This window comes from Tenrec ecaudatus, chromosome 2 (genome assembly GCF_050624435.1).
Source record: "Tenrec ecaudatus isolate mTenEca1 chromosome 2, mTenEca1.hap1, whole genome shotgun sequence".
NCBI lineage: Eukaryota > Metazoa > Chordata > Mammalia > Afrosoricida > Tenrecidae > Tenrec > Tenrec ecaudatus.
The window spans coordinates 125,862,913-125,872,205 of NC_134531.1; the positions used below are offsets into that span (position 1 = coordinate 125,862,913).

The 9,293-nt window shown below is 43.4% G+C and overlaps 1 pseudogene; it reads right to left on the reverse strand.

Moving 5' to 3' along the window:
- Positions 1-603: 603 nt before the first annotated feature.
- LOC142440957 (prefoldin subunit 6 pseudogene) lies at positions 604-985 on the reverse strand (annotated as a pseudogene).
- Between the last annotated feature and the right edge of the window lie 8,308 nt (positions 986-9,293).

Here is a 9,293-nt window from a genome sequence, read left to right on the forward strand (position 1 = left end):
TTTACCAGGTCACTGATACCTAGTCGACCACAGCTGCTGTTGGCAGCCCTCTCCTAAAAACTCTTGTCCTCAGGCTCTTCCCAAGCCGTTTCAGATTGATCGCTGGCACAGGTGACTGCACCGGCTCTTGCTTTCTCAACCCCAGCGACACCTTGGTAAATGGTCCGGTTCTACTCTCCTTAAATTGCATTTGAGTGTGCCACCTGTTGCATTTTGGAAACCTTACCAACATAAGTGACTACCTACTTTGTTGTTGTCATTGTTGTTTGGTGTCATTGAGTTGGTTCCAACTCTTACTCACCCTCTTTACAGCAGAATGAAATACTGCCTGGTCCTGTGCCATCCTCATTGCCAAGTTCTATTTTGTTTGAGCCCATTGTTGCAGCCACTGTGTCCGTACATCTCACTGAGAACTTTTTTCCGTTTTCGCTGACACACTACATTACCAAGGATGATGTCCTTTGCAGGGACTAGTCCCTCATAAGTCTGAAGTGCATGAGACAGTCTGACTTTTTTTTTTTCCAGGTGTTTTCACGTTTTATTAGCTACAGTATAGTCCCCAAAGCTGCCAAGTCCCTCCCCTCGCCCTCCCCCACCACAAGGTCAGGCCTTCCCGGGAGTCCCTGCATGTGCAGCCTGGGCCCGCTGGAACTCCTGCTGCAGCGGAGCGCGGGTTTCCCTCTGTTGCGCCAACTGCTTCTCCAGGTCCCGCAGCTACGATTCCATTCATAGCGTTTAACTTCGGCTGTAATATAGTCCGGCCTCTTCCCCACTGTGGCCCGGGCTCCCCCCAGCTCCTGTTTGACCAGCACCGGCCCCAGCAGCTTAAAGGCCATCCAACAGGGCCAGCTCCTCCTTCACAATGTTATTTTCCGTTAGCTGTGAATCGAGTTTCTGCCGCCTCGACATGGACTCTTAAGTCCTTCTGGAGCTGTTGATATTTCTCCACTTCTCCCTGCAGCTTCTTTTGGATCAGCTCCACCATGGCAGGGACCAGCGCCTGCGAGCGGTGGGAGAGGGGCGCTGGGGCTCAAACTGGAAGATGCCCCAACTGCTCATCCCGGCTGGCGGGCCGGAGGGACAGCCCGCTGGGGAGGCCACCCTGATCCTCCTCCTGATCCTCCTCCGTCCCGGGGCACGCCTCGACCCCCGCCCTCCCCTCCCACCCCTCCCACCCCTGCCAGCGGGCGAAACAAGACCCCAGCGCACCCCCCTCAACCACTGAGTCTGACTTTTAAGGACCATTCTGGTTCTATTTCTTCAAATACAAGTTTGTTTGTTCTTCTATCTGCCTGAGAAGTTGCTCTAAGAATCAGAGGGTTAAGATAGGCTCATGATTTGCAATGATTTTTCTCGTAGAAAGTTGAAGAATGCTAAGTGTTATTCGAGAAAGACATCATGTTAGATAGCGTAGCGGGACAGCAAAGGAGAGAAAGGTCCTCAAGGAGATGCACGGACACCATAGTTGCAACAACGGGCTCAAGCAGAAGAACAATTGTGAGGATGGTAAAGGATGGAGCAGTGTTTCATTCTGTTGAGTATAAGGATGCTATGAGTCAGAACTGACTCGATGACACCTAACAAGACAACAATAAGTATTTTGTCATTAGCCTTTGTGTTAGGCAAGCTTCTCTACAGAATCAAACCAGGACTCTTATGATTATATATATATATATATTGCATATTTATCTATTAAAGGAGAGGTTTATACAGCAGGAAGGAAAATAATGACTAATTAGTCCACACAGCAGTACAGTTCAACTCACTTTCCTGGAAAAGTTAATATACGGAAGGTCCTTCAACTCACTCCAGTTCAAGGTCAAGGAATCAGAAAGCAGTCTGCCCTCAGCAAGACAGGCAGAGTAGGCCTGCAGGCAGCAGATAGCAGAGGAGGTAGGGTTGGAAGGGAGAGGGGTATAGGCAGCAACAGTTAGTGGCTTGGGAGCTTAGTGAGGAAGGCCCCGATTGGATCGTGAACTCATGTGGTGCATGGAAACAAGATCCTCCAACCTCGAGTTCCAGCACTGTGTGTACCAGCAGCATGGCAAAGCAGGTCTCTAAGGAGCTTCAAACTCTAGTGCCCTGATCCATGAGTTGGCTCAGCCCACAGGTAGTGCAGCACAACCTAGAACTAGCTCAAGCAGCAGCACGCTGGGCCAATCACCAGGGAGGAAGAGAAGGAGCAGAAAACACCTATTATTTTTCAAGTGTTAGGTCCCTGAGTGGTGCAGAGGGTTAAGATTCAATTGACGGCTGAATGATTGGTGGTTCAAACCAACCCAGAGGCATCTTGGAAAAAAACCTGCGCACCTTCTTTTGGAAGCTCTCAGCCTTGTAAACCCATTGGAGCACAGTTCTACTCTGCATGCATGAGTTGCCATGAGTTGAATAGAATGGACAATAGCTAAGAAGAATGACAACCAAATACATATGTATATATGAGTATGGGTAAATTTCCATTTCAATATAATGATATTTTTAAACTCTAAAAAAATGGGAACATGGAACAGAGAGGTAAAAGCTGAAGGTCACACAGTAACAAATAGCAGGACTAAAAAAAAGGACTAAGGATTTTTCATTTTGCTAAGAGTAAATAATGACAATATGCCTTGAAAAAGAAACTTGCAACTTTAAAATATTTAGTATACTAATATGTAACCTACTTTGGTAATTGGACTCAAACAGTGCGTTCAAACATAATAACAGTTGTAATTATGGTACCGATATTTCACTCTGTTGTAGAGTCAATATGAGTCAGAAATGACTGGACTACATCAACTAACAACAACAACAATGTAATAAACCCTGTTCATGACCACTTAATAATAATTGGATTGGATCATGGACTACTTATCATCTTCAAGATAATCAGTTGTTTACTGTGATGGAAGGGACTGGGCATTTTCACATTTATATACCCTCCCAGCAGTTTCAAGAAAGAAGATATTTAGGACTGGATTTTTCAGAGACTCTTAAGTAGATCTATTTATTTATCACCAACCTTGAATAGAGGACCTGCATTCTAATGTTTGCATGGTAGATTTTCTGCTCAAATGCATTCTATTGACTTTTGTCTTAAAATTCTCATTCTTGGGTCACATAAAATAGATCACTCTTTGATTTCTAGAGTCATCTTGCTCGTAAATTATAGTCCATTCCTTAAACTGTTTGTCCAGAATGAAAACTAAGACATTCCCTGAAGAAGTTCTGGTCAGTTTGAAAAACACAACATATGACAACTTCTTTCCATCTGATAATAAATTTTTCATAGTTGTTGAAATTTTGAACCACATGGATTTATCTTTCAATGTTAGAAAATTGTCCAAGTGCTCTCTAACAAAAGCTAGAAAGAAAAGGAATTTTGAAACTGTCTCTTTTTTACAATTAAGTAGAGTCTAGGGAGGAATAGCAATTTAAAGGGTCTTTTGATGTCAGTCCAAATAAGGATTTATGGATTGTCCCTTCTGTGCAAGGAGCTGAGTAGGCAAAAATAAATATCCTGTTGCCCGAAGAGCTGATGCTTCCAGAAGGAATTACTGTCATTTGGATTTTTTTTTCTTTTTCCTTCAGCATTTCTGTAAGGTCAATCCTGGGTAGGGTCTCTGCCTTCTTTGTTTACAAAGATTATAAAGTTGAACAATTAAAAGATAAACTTTCTCAGTTCTTTTCCTACTTAGAGTTGTTTAATTATCCATTTATTTATTAAATTTACTGCCTTTAATGAAGGATCACGTGTCATAGTAATCTCCCGCTTGACCCCATTGGTGCCTCTTTTAAGATTATCATAGCCCTCCGTATTTCATTTCGATTTCATCTTGAATGAAATACAGAAAGAGTCTTACTGAGAGGAATTTGTGTAGTGGTAGTAATGGCTATTCTAATGACTATCCTGCTTCCACCAGACCAGTTGTGTTGACATGAGTGCCAGTAATGTGAGAATAAAGTTCTTACTTAGAGACATACAAAAAATATCACATTCTATCCAAGAACCTCATGTGGCTCTTTGCCAAACGGAGGTAGTCATGGTCTTTAAGTGGAGTAACTGATGGTGTTCGCAGATGGAGGGCGGGCATGCTGCTGCTCCTCTGTGCAGTTCTTCTAGAAATGCGCCTTGCTGCCTTTTCATGTCTTTGCACGCAGCCTTTTCCTTCTAGGAATTTACTCTTCAGACAAGAAGGAAAAATTGTATCAATAGTAGAGGCTTAGACCAAGTGCCATAGCTGGATGGAGGAAGGCTCATTTAACTCTATTTGGAATGGACAGGAGGGTGCTCGGATTGGCAAGGATTCCTCAGGAAAGGTGGCATTTGAATTACAATTAAAGACCAACTAGGTGTTCACCAGGCATACAATTTAGAGGAGGGCCTGAGGTCCTGAAAGAACTAGGGAAACTGCATTTTGACATGACTTCTCCGTAAGATATATGACGTAGAATAGCTGGAGATAATGCTGAAAGATGGTAGGAAGAGAATCTTGATCCTTTGCCACTTGGAAAAAGGGAATGTATATAAATCTGGACCTGGGAGTGCTACTAATAAATAAACCTGCATAGAAGATCATCCATCCCCACAGCTTATACTGCCATCTGTGCTGATCACTTCCAAACTTCTAGCTCCAGTTGTCCATTCCAAGTCCTTGTTGCCTTCTTGACATCTGCCTCTTATTTCATCTACTCTTACATGTGGCTGCCCCCAAAGTAAATTTTATTACCTTTCCCTAAATATCTTAGTTCTTTCCCAGTATCCTAGTTTATTTGAGTGGTTCCAGCACAAATCAAAATTCCAGGAATTGCCTAAAACATCCCCATCTCTTGACCCTACACCCCTGCCCCCCCACCTAACCTCAGTCTTCCATTCAACAAGTCTCACCCTATTTAGTTACAAAATTATTGTCAACATTGATGACTGTGTTCTTTCCATCCTGATGTCTAGTGTTTTAATTCAGGTTGCCAGCGTTTTTCCTTTTGATTACTGTAGTAATCTCAATTCTGGCCTTTTCTGGTCATTCTCATCACTTTTTCAAGCTGATCAAATGGATTGTGTTCATAATGCATTTAGTAACTCTTAGTAGGTTCTCAAGACAGTGCTCACCATCTTCACACAAGCTCTCGGGCTACTGGCCCTGCCCACTTGTCCCGCCGCACACGTCTCCTGACCTCTCTTCCACATGCTCCAGCCTTATTTAATCAGTGGAAATGTTTGGTCTCCTAGAAATTTTCTTATTACACTTTTCAGCTTTCCTGCTCTGTCGACTCATTTCTCTAGACCTCTACCTCTACCTAAGCCAGTGTGAGGTTCCACAGCTTTTGTGTTTCCACAACCATGTGCTGTGTGATTGTTTACTGTTCCCTGTGTCCACCAGGCCAAGTCATCGTGGTGCCAGAGGCCATGTCTTACTCATGGCTGTAGCTTTCACAGTACCTAGTTTCATGTCTGGCATAAAGGTATAACAATCATAGTGATTACTAAGTACTTCGTATAGACCAAGCACGATGCTGTTAGATGGCATGAAGTCATTTCTGACCCTTTGCTTCTCTGTCTAATAGAATGAAACGTTGTCTGGACTGGTGCCATCTGGATGACTGTTGGTATGTTTGAGTCCACTGTTGTGGTTGCTGTGTAGTGCTTTTTGAATTGGGGATTTCCATCTTCCACATGCGTCACCACCCACTGCCTACAAGTCAATTCTGACTCCTAATGACCATGTAAACTGTTCCTTAGGGTTTCTGAGGCAACAAATCTTTAAGGACGCAGACTGTTTCATTTATTGCCCACTGGGTTTGAACTGCCAACCTTTGCGTGAGCACCCCAATGGTTAGCCCACGGACCCATCACAACTCCTTTCCTTTTTGCATCAAGCAGTGACTGTTGTGCTGCATCCCAGGTCTTTCATTGCTTTGTTTCTAGAAATAGGTTGCTGGTCTTTCTTTTAAGTCTGTCTTAATCAGGATGCTCCACTGAAACCTGTCCACCATTAATGAGGCACTGACATAGCAGTCAGAGCTTCTAGCATCGTAGCAACATGTGAGCCACAACTGACTGGTAGATGTTGTCAAAACCACCTCTGTAAGGATGAAAAAATGTAAGCCTAAAGAAGTTGAAAATATATTGAAGATTGGGCAGCAGCAGAGCCAGGTTGTTTGACTTCAGTTCAACTGTAATAAAGAAATGCTGTACCAATCAATAAACAAATGGAATATATTAGTTCTAATGACACATCCCCCGGTCGAAGTAGCTTCCTGCTTCCCTCTGTGTTTGTGTTCATTATAATTTGACACCTGTACTTGAAACTACTGCCAGGAGAGAATCCTCTTTTCTGTGTAATATCGGGAAAGGTGCACATCAGGATTATATCCTCTTGTCGTGCTTATTCAATCAGTATGCTGAGAAAAGAATTAGAGACGTTGCCTTTTATGAAGAAGAAGTTCACATCACGATTGGAGAAAGGCTTATTAACGATATATGATATGCAAATGACACAACCTTGTTTGCTGAAAGTGAGGAAGACTTGACGCATTTGCTGATGAAGATAAAGAATTGCAGCCTTCAGGACGGATGATGACTCAGTAAAATGAAGACCAACATCCTCACAACTGGATCAGTAGGTAATATCATGATAAGTGGAGAAAAGCTTGAAGTTGTCAAGGATTCTATCTTGCTTGGATCCACAATCAGTGCACATAGAAGCAGCAGTCAAGGGATCAGATTGTACATTGCACTGGGTAAGTTTGCTGTACAAGATCTTTGTAGAGTGTTGAAAAGCAAGCACATTACTTTGAGGATTAAAGTGCCATTGACCCAAGCCATGATATTACTAATCACCTTATGTGCATATGAAAGTTGGACATTGAATAAGGAAAGCCAAAGATACAGAAAACCATAATGTGTTAGTCTGGGTACGTTAGAAAAACAAATCCTCAAGGTTAAGTGCACATCAAGAAAACATCCCAACCCAGTGATGCCCAAGCCCACAAGTCTAACATTAACCCATATGTCTGACACCAATCCACAAAGTCCTCCTCCATCTAACAAACTACATGCAATGATGCCAACTGAAGGGGGAAAGCCGAGAATCAGTGAACCTGTAAGCATCTCAGTGCTGACAGGGGTCTCCACATGGCTGCTCCAGCACCCAGGGCTGCATCAGGGTAGGTCCATATGGCTTCTCCTAGGGGATGTCTTGCAGGAAGTGAGCCTTTCAAGCTGAAGCAGGGCACTGGCTAAGGCAGCTGCACCCTGGTCCAATCGTCACAAACAAGAGATCAAAGAGCTAGAAAGGCGAGACTCACAGAGCCATTTAGCCCTCCGCCCTTCAATTAACCCCACATGTGTTTATTGACCAGGTTGGCACAGTAAACGTTAACTGTCTCAATCCACCTTTTGTCAACTTGGCACCTGTACATAATTGTTTAGCCTTACAATTGCAATTAAGTAACACCTACACTTTAATCCTATAATCCTGTGAATTTGTTCCCCCACCTATGAAAGTTTGTAAGCCAACCACTTCATGCCTTTATCCCCCCAATCTTGGATATCCAATTTATATACTTCCCACTTAATCAACCCAGTGCTCTGAGGAGACAATCATATTTTTCGACATGAAAAATCTTCATTCCAGTTGGAACCTTGTGAAGTCTGCATCCATAAGCAAAGTCAAATCCGGGCAGACCGTCCATAAAGTCAGCAACAATATGCACCAGTTCACAGGCTCAAAAATCTCCAGCTGACCGGGTTCTGGTCAACTCAATGTGGGCGGCCTCACTCAGCCTCCACAGGGTGCCCATTGGTCACCTTGCCTTTAGGCCATGGGCTCTCACCAACACTCAACAAGCCTAGTCCCCTCACCTCATGCGAGGTCATGAACTATAGACCAGTCAACCACTCTTGTATTCTCCGTTTTATCCTGTAAACCAAGTCCACAGGTGTCAGTGGCCAAACTCAACCCGTCTCTTTTTGCAGCATTTCTCCCACTTCCACTCAACAAGTAGATCCAGGTGGTCACCTAGCAAGCATCTCTGTCTGCCCACAGGCTCCCTTTAATGTTCAGTCCCAGAGAGGAGGACTGAACATGGTTCTGGATTTTTTCCAGCTTCTGACAAAGACCATTGATTCCTAGTATTCAAAAGCACTGGGTGGGGCATATATTTTCAAAGCTTTCTTTACAGGCATGGCCTAAACCTATCTAAAGACCAAATTTTGATGGATGAAAGCAAGTGGGCGTACAAGCTTTCTATTTTCATATTTCCCTTATTTCTAACCAGAAAACCGCCGAGTAAACAATGTGGCATTATCTGACCTCTGGCTAGAAAAAGAAGGAAAACTACAATGAGGGAGAGCTCAAACAAACATCTACTCTCCATGCATTTGAATCGTGGTCCTAGTGAAGCGTCTCATGAAATGCCAAAGAAATCTGCATTGTAAGTACAACCAGAATGTTCCACAGAGGCAAAGATGGCGAGACTTCTTACTCACTTTGGACATATTGTCAGGAGAGACCAATCCCCGGAGAAGGACTCATGCTGGGTAAAGTAGAGAGGCAGGGAAAAATAGTAAGGCCCTCAAAAAGATGGATTGACACAGTGGCTACAACAATGGACTCAAACCTAAGAACCATTATAATATGGCACAGGGCATTATCCCCTACCATGTCCCTAGGTAATTATTAATCCAGTCCTGTCTCTGTAGAATATACAAAAATAATCAGACCAAACAAACAGGAAGCAGATAAAAATTAAGCAACAACCCAAAACTAAATAATACAGAGAAAAACCTCATTTAAAAAAAAGCAGAACATATTAAAAACCAAAACCTCTTAAAAATAGATCAAAAGGGAGATCAACTGATCAAAATGATAACATTTTGACCTAACTCTCACTGTCATGGAGCTAATTCCCACATGTAGAATCACCCCCGAGACTTACTCTGTACAGGAATAGAAAGCCCCTTTTGTCTCCCTCGGGGAAGCTGGTGGTTTCTAACTACTGACCTTACGGTCAGCAGCACAATCCTCACCCACTCTGCCACCAAGGCTACTTCTGTCATCATCCACTTTACAGCGCGCTCTCTCTCTGACAGCGATGCTATTCTCATTCCTGGACCATGGGCAGAGGGAATTCACCAGGCGCTTAACCCATGTGGGGACCCTGCAAATGGATTTGCGGCTTCTACTGCCCTCCATTACCTTTCTCAAACCTGGCGTTCACAATTGAAGCTCCGATACCATCCCTTCCCTCAGATTTGGATTGTATTATTTACAATCCTTGACTCACACAGGCTGGTGTGCTTCTTCTATGTG